A 13677-nucleotide genomic window follows, 5' to 3' on the forward strand; every position below is an offset into this window, starting at 1 on the left:
ATCATAATATGCACTGCAATATGTTGTCATATCACAATTTCCTTTGAATTGCAACATTCAAAGCAAATGGAAAAATTTGCCCCAGTGAGGGAATAAGGAGCTTCTGCAGCTTCAGGTGGTAAACAGGAAGCTAGCACAAGGTTACATGACTTGGCAGTCTTGATAGCCTCTATCCAGCAATATAAAAGGAAATCCGTAGTTTCTGGGGTGGAGACCCTGCCCAAAGCACATAAAGCAAAAGATACGTTTGGACCACAGACCTGTGAGCAGGATGCTTAGTGCTTTCTGGGTTGGAGGTTTTTGGGAACTGTCATGCATATTGCATGGGCTTTGTAATGATGTAGCTGTTTGAGTCTTCCCCTCAACTATAATTATGACAGCAATCCCAATAAAAGTACTCATCGGTTCACCAAACTTGATTTTGCTGCAGTCATTACTTTGATCTGTTGTGGGTTCTCTTTCTGGGATGAGTAGGCATGTGCATATTGCTTCTCCCCAGGAAAAATCGATCACACAATATCTGTACATTCATTTCCCTATTTTTTAAAGGTTAAAATGTCTGAAGGGAAATGAAAATTATATCTACTAATTTTTTGTTTATTTTCAGGACAGGGTTTCTCTGTTTAACAGCCCTGGCTGTCCTGGAACTCTCTTTGTAGACCAGGCTGGCCTTGAACTCACAGAGATCTGCCTGCCTTTGCCTCGTGAGTGATGAGATTAGAGGTGTGTGCCACCACTCCTGGTCTGATAGTTTCCAATATTATACATTTTTATAGTAAGAAGAAACATTGATAGACTCTGTTAATTACTAAACCAAGATTTGTAATAGTGGACATCTGGAGCTGTAGTGGGAAATCATTCAGTTTTGGAAGCACTTTGCCCTAGGTATGATGGATCATGTCTGTAATCCCATCACGTGATAGGCTGAGGCAAGAAGACTACCTCAAATTTGAGGCCTGCATGGGTGGCATAATTAGTTCTCTGTTATATGAACTATAAAGTGAGACTCTTATAATTTTCCTTCTTCAACTATTGTTTGTATTTTGTGTATTATATGTATAAAAATGTAAATTGTAACATGAATAGAAGGCCAAACCTGTAAATGAACAGTGATTTGTTACTGAATTTATACAGTTATAAATTCAAATGAAAATATTACAAGTTTAGCATGTTAAACACAATTTTCATTGTAACTACAAAGAATATAAGTATAAAGTGTACACAGAAGGAAGTGGAAAATAATTTAACTATTTCACTATAAACTACCAGACAAATACAAAAGAAGATAGTTATTGTAGGAAGTGAAAACCAGAACAAAACAAAAATGTGTATCTCATTCAAAAACAAAATAGCGAATTTATTATTATTAACTGCAAATGGGTTAAACTCCATGGTCAAAGGCATATTTTAACAGAATGGGGTTACAAAGATAGCTCAGCAGCCCTGGGTGCTGGGACTCAAGCTCCACCCTCTAGAAGAATAGTTAGTACTTGCTAGTTAGATCCCCATGTCTGAACCCATGCCAGTAATACACAGACACATGGGCAGGCAAAACTGACAAACCTGTAACATTAAAAAAATAGTTTTATAAAGACATGTATGATGTGGGATAATGCTCATGGACACTGTAAAAATTTGTCACTTGTATTGGTTTAATAAAAATCTGATTGACCAGTAGACAGGTAGGAAGTATAGGTGGGGCAACCAGACTAGGACCATTCTGGGAAGAGGAAGGCAAAGGGATGGTGTCACACAGAAAGATACCATGTAACTGCTGAGGAAGCAAGAGAACAGGGCATCATCAGTTAATCAAGGCTAAGTGGAGATACACAGATTAATAGAAATGGGTTTACAATTAAGAGAGTACTAGCCAATAAGAATCCTGAGCTACTGGCCAACAGTTTATAATTAATATAAGCCCCTGTGTGTTCATTTGGGACCAATCAGCTGTAGGATTGGGTAGGACACAAAATTCTGTCCACACATATATTAGAATTGTTAAAAATAAAGTGATACATAATCTACAAATACTCATTTCAGATCCAAAGACACAAATATAGTCATCCATTTGTAATGATAATTTGTTAAATTACAGATATTTAGTCCAATAGTGCTCACCTAGGTTTATATTACCAAATGATATTATAGCCCATTTCTGTTCATAAAAATCAGCCATTAATGTTTACCCTGTAATGTTTCCACAAAATAAATTTTTATATAACATCATGAAGTCACACATTTTCAAATTGTATTTCTTTCATGCTGTGCATCTTTGCCTATTGAGGATAAAAGGTTAGAAAGTTACTCATTAAAAACTGAAAAAAAGATGGGTGATTATAATATCATACAAACAGATTTTAGATAACAAATAAATTAAAATAAAAATTTCAGTACATATTAGTATCTAATATTAAAATATAAGCTATAACAATAAAAAGTATGTACATACCTAAGTACACCAAGAAAAAAATGACAAGATCAATGGGAGAAGAAAACAGAGAGAACAAGAGAAAATAAGTCTCAGTATTAAGGTCAGAGTATAACATTTCTTGAGAGGAATAAATTAATAAAATAAATTTAGAATTAATTTATCATTTCTAATACAGTACTTTAGCTGCCTACTAAAATTAACCACAGTATCAAACAACAATCCTACCACACAGAATCCTCCCTCAATAATAACCTCTTTCAATAATGGAGTGTCAATGGCTTTAACTCCTCATTAAAAAGTTTCAGAGTAGATAGTTAGAGGAAAAAAACAAGATCCAACTGTCTTTTATGTGCCAGAAATATATCTCACTAGCAAAGGCCCACACATTAAAAATTAAAAGGATGAAAATCACCATATCAAGTAAATATCCTGAACAATATGGTATGCTACTCACATGTCTGATGAAGTGGATTTAAAACAATGGGTAGTCAGATGAGGGAAAAGGGCCAGTATAATCTAATAAAGAGAACAATTCATTAGGAATTAACAATTTTTACACCAAACTCTGGATCTCACAATTTTATAAACATTAATAACAAACACTAATAGGGGTTGACAAAATTCCCAGTACAATAAAAGTAGATGAGTTTAGTCTCCTAGTCTCATTTTAAATATGTCATCCAAACTAAAATCCTCAACAGAAATAGACTTAGCAGATAAATACAGAATATGCCATCTAAAAAGGAAAGAATACATGTTAAACATTATTTTATGAGTATGATTGTTTTAGTTATATGCATGCTTCTGTACCATGTGTGTTCCTGGTGCTCATGGAGGTCAGAAGAAGGCATCATATCCCCTATAACTTAATTTACAGAGCTGCCATGTGGATGCTGGAAATTGAACCCAGGCCTAAGGGAGAAGAGTCAGTGTTCTTAACCACAGAGTCATCTCTCCAGTGGCAGAGAATACGTTCTTCTTGACAGCCTATGGAACTTTCCCTAAAAGAGACTGTATTCCACTTCACAACACAAATATTAACAAACACAAGATAATGAAAATAACTGCTTATACCTTACCAGAACATCATGAGCTAAAACTAGAAAACAATACAGAGAAATATCATAAAAGCTTCCCAAATATTTTTTAAAAATGCATCTGAATGACTTATGAATCAATGAATACACCAGAAATTTTAACCATTGTCCAAATCAAATAAAGATAAAACTACAACTGCTGGGGACTAAATCAGAAATTATCTTCTAGCACCTTATTTGAATACTTGCTCCTTAGTTGGTGGCACTGTTTGAGGTTGCTTGTGGAACATTTAGAAGGTATTGCTTTGAGAAAGGAAGTGTGTCCTTGGGGGCAGGCTTTGTGGATCTATAGCCCCTTCTAACATCCATCTCACACTCTCTACCTCCAGTGTGTGGGTGAGAACCTACTTAACCAGCTTACTTTAATGTCCACCTGCTGCTGTTCCTCTCCTTCCATGGACCCTCTTTCTGGAACAATTAGACAACATAAGCTCTTCCATCCATACGTTGCTTTTGTTCATGGTATTTATCCTACCAGAAATATTGACATACAGTTAAGGCAGTTCTATGAAGTCTATTATTCATACATAAAACATAACAGAAAAACCTCAAGTAAATAAGATAATCATAAAAGTCAGGTTTGTAGAAACAAGTAAAAACAAATAAAGCAAACACAAAACAGACTATGAAAAATAATAAGGTGCTAAAATGAATGAAATTAAGACTAAAATAACAGCATATAGCCAAATAAAGAGTGGGTCCAGCTAGGCATTGGTGGCAGATGCCTTTGATCCCAGCACTTGGGAGGGAGAGGCAGGTGGATCTCTGTGTGTTCCAGGCCAGCCTGGTCTACAGAGCAAATTCCATGATAGGCTCCAAAGCTAAACAGAGAAACCCTGTCTTGAAAAACAAATAAACAAACAAACAACAACAACAATAACAAAATGAAGAAATCAAAGAAGATATTAGAAAATGGAAAGATCTTCTATTAGCTAAGACATGCAAGATTGAAATGGTGAAAATGACTATATTGCTGGAAGATGTGCACAGTAAATGAAATATTCACCGCAGTCCCAGTGACAAAAGAAATCATAAAACCCATGTGGAAGCACAAAGCCCGGAATTAATCAAATCAATTTTAAACAGAAAATACGATTCTGGAGGTATCATTGGATATCTGATCTGAAACTATCAATATCTTTAGTCTCTAGGAAAATTGTTTCCACATCACTGCAATCAGAATTGCTGCCATCAAGAAAGCCAGCAGTAAACAGCAGTGCACATGTGGGCAAAGAGGAATTCTATTCCCTGTTGATGAGAAAGTCACTGGTCTACCACTGTGGAAGACAGCATGGCTGTTCCTCAAGAACAAAAACAGACCTTCTGCATGATACAGCTACAACACTCATGAATGCCACAATTTCAGACAACCAATTTTGCAGTACCAGAAGCCTGTCTCACAACTGTTTACAGAAATGTCAAATCCTCTGTCTTAAAGGGCACGATGAACCCTACTTCTAAACAATCTAGTATGAATTGAAAAATCACACCATGCCTTTTTTCATTAGTTCAATTCAATTTTAAGATCTTATAGGAGGATCTTCAAGAGATATGTGTATATTGATATTCATAACAACATTATACATAAAAGCTCAAGTGCATAAGACAAGTGTCCATCAAAGGATAAATAGATAAGCAAAATGTGATTACGTACCTCCAAGGGGGAAGGTATTCAACTTTAAAATGAAAGGAATTCTAATAAAGTTATAATGTGGGTAGACTTTGAGCTTATTATATATACTAAGTATGATAAAATTGTTAGCAAAGGATAACTAACATGTGAACTAGAAAGAGGAATTAAAATTGGTAGAAACAGAAGACAGAATGCTAATTATCCCTGGGGCTGGGAAAGTGAAAGAGAATTGTTTAAGGGTTGGGAGTTTCAGTTTTATGATGTATGAAGTTGTGGAGATAGAGAACAACTTGAATCTTTAAGACTGTACTCCTGGGTCAGGAGAGATTGCTCAGTAGTTAAGAGCACTAGCTGTACTCCCAGAGAACCCAGGTTCAATCCTCAGAACTCACAGAGCATCCATCTGTAATGTCTCTCCAGGGGCTCTGGTGGCAGCCATCTGTAACGCCAGCTCTAGGGGACCTGATGCCATCTTTGATCCCCTCAGGCACCACACACATATCATACTGAGACTTACATGCAGGCAAAACACCCATACATAAACATGAAAACAGACTGCTGTCTCTTGCCAAGCCAGAAACTTCCAAACACAGCATTCCCAGTTAGATCAACATTTGGTTTGACCACCACATTTGAAGGTTGATGCAGATCTTACCAACATTCCTGAAATAAGTTGACAAAGTCTTGCCTTTTGCAGAGGCTGCCTCACTGTTTAGCTGTTGCTTCGGCAGTCACTAAGCAAATGGGAACTTTGTAACAAAATGTTTGCCCTGGGACAGGAATCTTCTCTGAACGTTGATCTTAGGAAGAAAACTAAGTGCTTTGAAGTTCAAAGAAGTAACTTTTTCTGTGGTAATCTAGGATGTGAGGAAAAGAAGACCCAATCAGCCTCACAAGCTTAAATTCAGTTACATAGTAAACTTTAAATTCACATTTAACTACAGTTTGATAGAGGCATCCATCTCTATCAAACTTGATCACTTTGCTTTTCTTGTTTTAGCTTTGTGTGTGTGTATGTGTCAGTGCATACATGTGTGAGTGTGGATGCTCTTGTGAGACAGTGTGTGAGTTGATGCCAGAGGAATCCTAGGTAAGGGCGTCCACAATGTTTGAGACAGGGGTTCTTGTCTAACCTGGGTACTCCAGGCTACATGGCCTGTGAGCTTCTGGAAAGTGCCCTCTCATCTAAGTTGGACAGCACTGCCATTAGGGCTGCAAGTTATAGTGTCCATTTGATGTAGATCTGGGAGTCTGAACTCAGGTACCCACATTTGTGCAGTCAGCACTTTGCCCATTGAAACCTGGCCCTGCTTTACATCTTAAATCGTGGTTTTAAGTTGTGTTCAGAGTTTTAAAACAAGCAACTATCAGTCAAAATTCTGTCTTCAGTAAACTTCTAATCTGCTCTCATACCCGTGAATCAATTTTCACTCGCCAGGCTGCTAGTGTCTAACCAGAAAGTGCCTCAGGGACTCAGATGTTTAACAAGTGTGCAAAATCAGGTGGATAATTTCTCTTTGCTTAAAAAGAGTGGAAATTTCTTCTCTGACCAAGGCTTTTCAGGCAAGGCAAACTTTTTTGTCTTTAGCCTTTACTTTTGTGTTTGTATTGCTTGTTTGGGGAAAGGAAAATGACAAACTCTAAAGCCAGTTCAAAAGTTCTTCAGGAAATCTCCTTGACTGATTTTCAGATGAGAGAACTCCTCATGGGAAGTTTGAACGGCTTCCTACTCTTAAGATTGTAGCTCCTCTTTTCACACACATAAAAGTTTAATAAGCTTGAAGGGTTTGCAAAACCAGAAAAAAACACGGAGTTCTTAAACAGAAACTACCTACATGCCTTTTACCCGCCAGGAGAGCACTGAGAGAAACAGGCATCATTTTAGACAGAAGGTCTTTGTCTTTTCCTTATGCTTCGCCAGTGTAAAGGGCTGTTTCTATCTAATAGAAAACACTTCTGGCACTTTGTTCTTCAAGTAATTAGGGTGATTTCCACTCTATCCTATTTTGTTCTGCCGTCCAGTCTTATTGTTCCTAGTATGAAAACAAAACCCTTTCTGATTTTCTATTTGGCGACTGACTCTTACTCTCATTAAAACTTCAGCAAAAACCCTTTTGCTCAGAAAGTTCCACCCTGCTTAAGAGGCCCAACGAAAATTCCTTCCATTCCTTCATATTAATTAAAACCACCTTTCCCCTAAGCAGTTCCACTGGGGAAAAAAGAAAGGAAGAAAGAAAAGAAAAGAAAGGAAGGAAGAAGAAAGTTGATAAAACCCAAAGCAGTGAAAACGGAAACAGGAAAACAGAATGCAAGCCAGGGCTGATTATTTGTCATGGAGGAGTTTACTGCTAGCTCACAGTGGGCAGACTATCTGCTATTAAGTAGCTAGCCTAGGTTTGATTTCCACGTTCTCTTTTTAGATTTGTATGCGGAGTCCTTTCTTCTAAAATTGACAGAAGAGCAGAGGGGAACATCACACCGTTCAGTTATTAAAACCGCTGGAATGCTCTCCATCTGCTGAGCCTTTCAGGAACCCAGCCCACTAATTCTGCTGTGGTTGATGACTCAACCCCTCAAGATGCCGCACAAGGATACCCTGGTTTTGCAGAGCTGCCAGATCTCATTCATTAGAGCAAAGATGCTTCTTCACGTGGGGCTCGTTTACAGGCAGTTGGTTATCTCTTTACATATTTAAATAACCTCCCTCAGTGGACGAAGTTTGTCATTAATGTCTACATAGCAAGTAAATGCATTGCTCTGCACTGTGCCGTTTTCTCTCTGTCTCCCACAGGCTACTTGTTGTCTTCCCTTTCTTTACTCAGATCTTCCCTCCATCCCTAATTTAAATCAGTTCCCTCAAGTGACGAGTGGATGACCTGGAACCTCAGATCCTTCTGCCTCTACCTCCCCTCCAGTGCGGAGGGGGAATGTGCAGCCTAACTTCTGCCAAGCCGGGCATGAACCCTCGACTAGACCACCCTACCACTTTCCAGCTCTGCTTTCTCTGTTTAAACAACACAGCGATATTTAAGAAACCGAGGCACAGATTTGATCCTGCATATTTGGTCTAGAAAAACACGCTCCTTTTAATCTTTTGAAGGTTTCACGGGACCCAAACAATAATCCGGGATGAAATCATGCAGAAAGTGCCTATGTCTAGGGGGAGGGAGGGGTTCGCCAAGGGGCCAAGTGTCCAGTTCCGCGGAGTCCCTGAAAGCCCTCCTTCCGCGTGGGGGCCGCTCGCCGTTCAGCCTCCTTCGGCCCTCGGTCCGCCTTGGCAGCGCGGTTCCCGTGACTCAGCCGCCGGCCCAGCGTTGGCCCCGGTGACGCCCGCGCGGAGGGGAGGCGACAAGGATCGGCCCGAGACGCCCGACGGGGTGGGGGTCGCCGCTCGCCCGCTCTCCCGCTCTCCGGGTCGCCCGCACTTTACGGCTGCCGAAAACCGGCCCCGCCCGCCGCCGTACCGCAGACCCGGGGTGCCGCTCAGGTAATGCGAGTCCCCGTCCTGGTTCCGCGGGTGCCCGCTGGGGTGCGTGGCGAGGCCGGGTGTGCGCCGCTCGTCGGCGGCCTCCGCGGTCCGGAGCCCCGGCGTCGCTGCCAACGCGACTTGCAGATCCGGGCCGTCGCCTCGGGCGCCCCTCGGGGGAGCCGAGCCCACGACGCCCTCGCGCGGGGACGCCTTCTGCAGCGGTCGCCTCTGCGGAAGCCGGGGAGCGACGGTCCCCGGTCCCCTCCCGCCCCGTGGTGGTCGGGTCTCAAGCATCCCCAACACTCGGTCTCGGTTTCCTCTAGGAGCGCTCAGCCCTGAACTAAGTTACGGGGTAGACTTTAGTCCCGCCGGACTGGGACAGAACTTAGGGGAGCGTGGCTTCTGGAGCCAGGCACTCGCAGTGTTTACTCCATCAGCCAGCCACTGGCGACTTTCTGAGCTAACCAAAGGCCTGCCTAAAATGCAAAAGTCTCTCCCCGCCCTCCAAGTGCTCTTTGTCCAGGATCCAGGTGCTGTGATAGCAGGGGGAAAGAGATTAAAGGAAAGGTTGGGTTTTAAGCCCCCAGAATTCTTCATGCAAAGGGGATTTTTAAGGAAATTTTCTCCTTTACAAGCAGCAATTATCTCTCACCTCAGAGTTCCTCAGAAATATAATTGCTTCGTGATCTAATGCATTCTGATACCACGTAAAAAGTATTCCAGGTTTTTATTAGAATTCCAGCAGGAATGAATTATATAATGTATCATTACATAAAACATTACTAGGTCACATGGAGAGCTTGCTTCTTGCTTATGCACGTAGTTAAGACATATCCGTCCCTTGCTACCTACCAAACACTGCCCTTGGCATTAGAATAAAGCCGAAACCTTTGGTTTCTTGGTGTTTTCTAGTGGGAAGCATATACAGTAAGAAAAATATGAAAAATATATTTGTACCATTATGCACATATGAAAAATATAAAGAATAAAGTTTGTGTGTTTAGCAACTTAGTATTATCTTAAACAAAAAGTCTTCAAGAGAAAGTAACATATTTCAACAAACTTAAATAGCTCAGTGGGCAAGCCGTAAGCTGCCTGGGTCCAGAGCTTTGTAGGCACAGAATAGCAAGTCCATCGAGACCTTGTCTGTTGCTATGTTCAATGATAAGGAAAGAAGTTCGTGTGGCTACAATGACATTAAGGAGGAAGTAGTATATATGATTCTAACGTAGGGGCTGCCTAGTATGGTACACTTATGGTACACTGAACTGTCATACTGTCTCATAAAGTAATATGGAAGGCGTGTGGAGAATTTTGACAAAATAAATGAATTAATGATTCAGTACACCTATTTAAAAGCATCACAGTGGTTACTGCATTGGGGGCAAACTGAAGGAAAGTGGTGATTTAGGGCAGAGACGCTAAATGGCTCTTCCACTGAGCTGGGGAAATTTCATGAGGACGGTGTGCTGACTGGGTTAAGAATCTGGGCTTGGTTTCCTGCCAGAGAATCTAGGAAACAGAACCTTCATCCAGCGACTATACCCCCAGACAAACACTGAACTGAATTAGAATCCAGTGTCAGAAAGAGAGAAATGATGGGCAAAGGAGTTAAGAGTGGGCTGGTTTAACCCACAGAAACAGATGCCATGAACAAGGGGGAGCTCTTGGACTCCAGATTGATGGCTGTGTGGAAAGCAAGGGACTGACCCAGACCCCCTGAATGTGGGTGTCAGTGAGGAGGCCTAGGTAATCTGTGGGGTCTTGGGTAGTATTTAGCCCTAGCGTACAAATAGACTTTGAGTGCCCATGCCACAATATGGGAGGCTCTCTCAGCCAGGACTCTTGGGGGAGGGCCTAGGCTCTGCCCTGGATGAAGTGACAGTTACTGGAGATCCACCATGGAGGGTGATCCTCCCTCCATGAGTCCCTCTCTCAGCTGGGACTCTTGGGGGAGGGCCTAGGCTCTGCCCTGGATGAAGTGACAGTTACTGGAGATCCCACCATGGGGAACCTGTTGGGGAGGGCGGGGGAGGAGGGGAGGGAGAAGGAGCTGGGATTGACATGTGAAACAAGATTGTTTCTAATCTAAATAAAAAAATTTAAAAAAGAATCTGGACTTGGACATGAGTGTACTTCAAATGTTCTTGTTACGTCCAGCCAGTTAGTGGGAATTCATATGATACAGAATTTTGAAGGTGAGCAAATCACTGCTACATTGTTATTCTGATAGGAAAGAGTGAACTATTGAAACATTGTTTATGCAGTAGAGAGGAGTACAGCGCTACCATTGAAACATTGTTTTTGCAATAGGGAGGAGTACAGTGCTTTTCAGTAAAGGAGAGAAAATGTGTATGTTATGTAACTCTGGAGAGTTAATCTACTAGGGTCATGGAATGTATACCTACAGAAATAAAAGCCTGTGGACACTGAGGTAGATAGGTAGAGCAAACTGATGGGATCCCTAAATTGCTTCTCTTGACATCAGTATAGAAGAGTTGTGATCCATGAAAAATTCATAACTTTTTCCCCTATTTTTCAGAATATGTGTTGGAAGAATTCTTTCAGATTCTGAGAATTACTGGAAGGAAAGAGCTTCACATTTTGCTTTGGAAAAAAAAGACAGATTCTAATATCTGTGTGTGTGTGTGTTGTGTGTTGTGTGTATGTGTGTGTGTATGTGTGTATGTGTGTGTGTGTTGTTGTTGTTTTATTTTTCTTCCTTTTCTCAGTTTTGATAATTTTATCACATGGACAACTCATGATTACATCTTATATTCACTCCTACTGCGTGAGAGGTTCATTGGGTAGGCAGTTTTTTACTGGAGTATGGACAACTTACTAGTGGCTACACCACTGAAGAAAATGAAGTGGCCACCTTCCTATGGCACCCAGCAACAGCCAGTAGCTCCCCATGAAGGAGTGGGTAGCTCATGGTAGAGCGTCAAAGCACCAGTCATATGCAGGTCTTACATATGTGTTGTGACTGCAACAGCCATGTCCTTTCTGGTAGTCAACATTTCATAACATGTTTTCCTAAACTCCAGCTTTAACAAATTTTTGCCTCCTCTTTCTTGGTGTTCCCTGGGCCTTGGAGTGAATCCTGTCACTTCTCAATATTTTGACCAGTTAGGAGTCTCTGCATTAACTACCAACCCCTACCCTGCAGAAAACAAAACACACACACAAAACTCACCACCACCAATGACTCTGTCTAATGAGGGTAATATACTTTTCTGGGGATAAGAACATAAATATTAGAAGGCAGTTTCACACTATATTTATTTACAAACAACAGTAGTAGATTATCTCTGAGGGTTTAGTACCCTCCTGTTTAGGCTTTTCCAGAAGTGTATCACTCCTTTCATGGAGTGAAAGAAAATAGCAAACTGGAAAATGATTTGTTATCTTCCAAACAGTCCCTATGAGCATTAGCTAGGAGAAAGGAGGCTTCAAGCTCAGTTCCAAGTTGATTTCTCAGTGTCCTGTAGCCAAAGTCTGTGGTATCTTCAGCAATAGGGTCTTACTCTTCTGGCAGGCAGCCAAGAGTAGTGGCAACTGTATTCATCTGGGGGGCTTCTGGGGAGCCCTTTGGCAAACAATACATAGAGAATTTTTTGTTGTTGTTTATATTCTATGACTTCTGTGCATGGTATTATCCACCATCAGAGTATTTATGTTAAAAGTTGTCTTTAAAATTATATATTTTACTTAGTTTATAAAGGGTAGGCCCTATGTGTCTTTCTCATGCATCCTTAGTTTTGGCTAATCTTTCCTTCACTGCCAGCTTCCTACCTGCCCTCCACCATCTCTGTTTTTTTTTTCTTCTCAATATATGTTTTTATTTAAACTAGAAACGTGAATGTTTCACATGTCAGTCCCAGCTCCCTCTCCCACTCCTCCTCCCTTGTTCCTCCACCAGTCCCCCAGCCCCCCACCCAATCCCCACATCATTCCCCAGGGAGGGTGAGACCCTCCTTGGGGGGATCTCTAAAGTCTGTCATTTCATCCTGGGCAGAACCTAGGCCCTTCCCCATGTGTCCAGGCTGAGAGAGCATCCCTCTATTTGGAATGGGCTCCCAAAGCTCATTCATAAACCATAGTGAACACCGATCTACTACCCAAGGCCCCAGTGATTTCTGTGGCCTCCTCCCTAGCACTACATTCATGGAGTTTGGATCAGTCTCCTGTTGGCCTCTCAGCCATCAGTCTGGGTTTCAAGAGCTCCACCTTATCTGGTTAGCTGTCTGTGTGGGTTTCATCATCATGGTCTTGAGCCCTTTGCTCATCAATCCTCCATCTCTGTCACTAGGTTCCAGGAGTTCAGTTCAGTGTTTCGCTGTGGGTATCTGTCTCTGTTTCCATCAATCCCTGGGTGAAGGTTCTAGGAGGGCATATAAGGTAGTCATCAGCCTTACCATCAAGGAGGGACAATTAATGTAGTCTCCCCACTATTGCTTAGTTTGCCAGTTGGTGTTATCCTTGTAGATCTCTGGAGATCTCACTAGAGTCAGCTCACTCCTCAAGCCTATAATGACTCGATCTATTATGGTATCTCTCATCCTGCTCTCCTCTATTCTTACCTCGACTTGACCTTCCTGCTCTCCCATGCTTTTTTCTCCCCTCCTCTTATCACCCTCTGTGTTTCTTGGTTCCCTCTCCTTTCCCCCGATGTTCCCAATGTGCTCAGGAGATCTTGCCTCATTCCACTTCTCTGGGGTATCTTGCATCTCTGTTGGGAACCTCCTTGTTTCCCAGACTCACCGGCACTGGGATTGTAGGCTGACACTCCCCTGATCCATATCTAAAATCCATATATGAGTGAGTAAATACCATGTTTGTCTTTTTGTGTCTGGGTTACCTCACTCAGGATGGTTTCCTCTAGTGACATCCATTTGCCAAAAAATTTCAAGAATCCATTGTTTTTCTCTGCTGAGTAGTACTACATTGTGTAAATGTACCACATTTTCTCTATCCACTCTTCAGTTGTGGGGCATCTAGGTTGCTTCCAGGATCTAGCTATTATATATAATGCTGCTATGAACAT

The 13677-nt window shown here is 41.5% G+C and overlaps 1 protein-coding gene across 1 annotated transcript in view; it reads left to right on the forward strand.

Annotated features, from left to right (window-relative positions):
• The first annotated feature begins 8522 nt into the window (after window positions 1–8522).
• Window positions 8523–13677, forward strand: part of Naaladl2 (N-acetylated alpha-linked acidic dipeptidase like 2) — a 1212242-nt gene continuing 1207087 nt past the window's right edge. The window contains exon 1 of the mRNA XM_040754622.1: window positions 8523–8648. The gene's annotated coding sequence lies outside the window, so the exon portion shown is untranslated. The remainder of the gene's footprint in view (window positions 8649–13677) is intronic.

Source organism: Mesocricetus auratus, unplaced genomic scaffold (genome assembly GCF_017639785.1).
Source record: "Mesocricetus auratus isolate SY011 unplaced genomic scaffold, BCM_Maur_2.0 Super-Scaffold_100011, whole genome shotgun sequence".
NCBI lineage: Eukaryota > Metazoa > Chordata > Mammalia > Rodentia > Cricetidae > Mesocricetus > Mesocricetus auratus.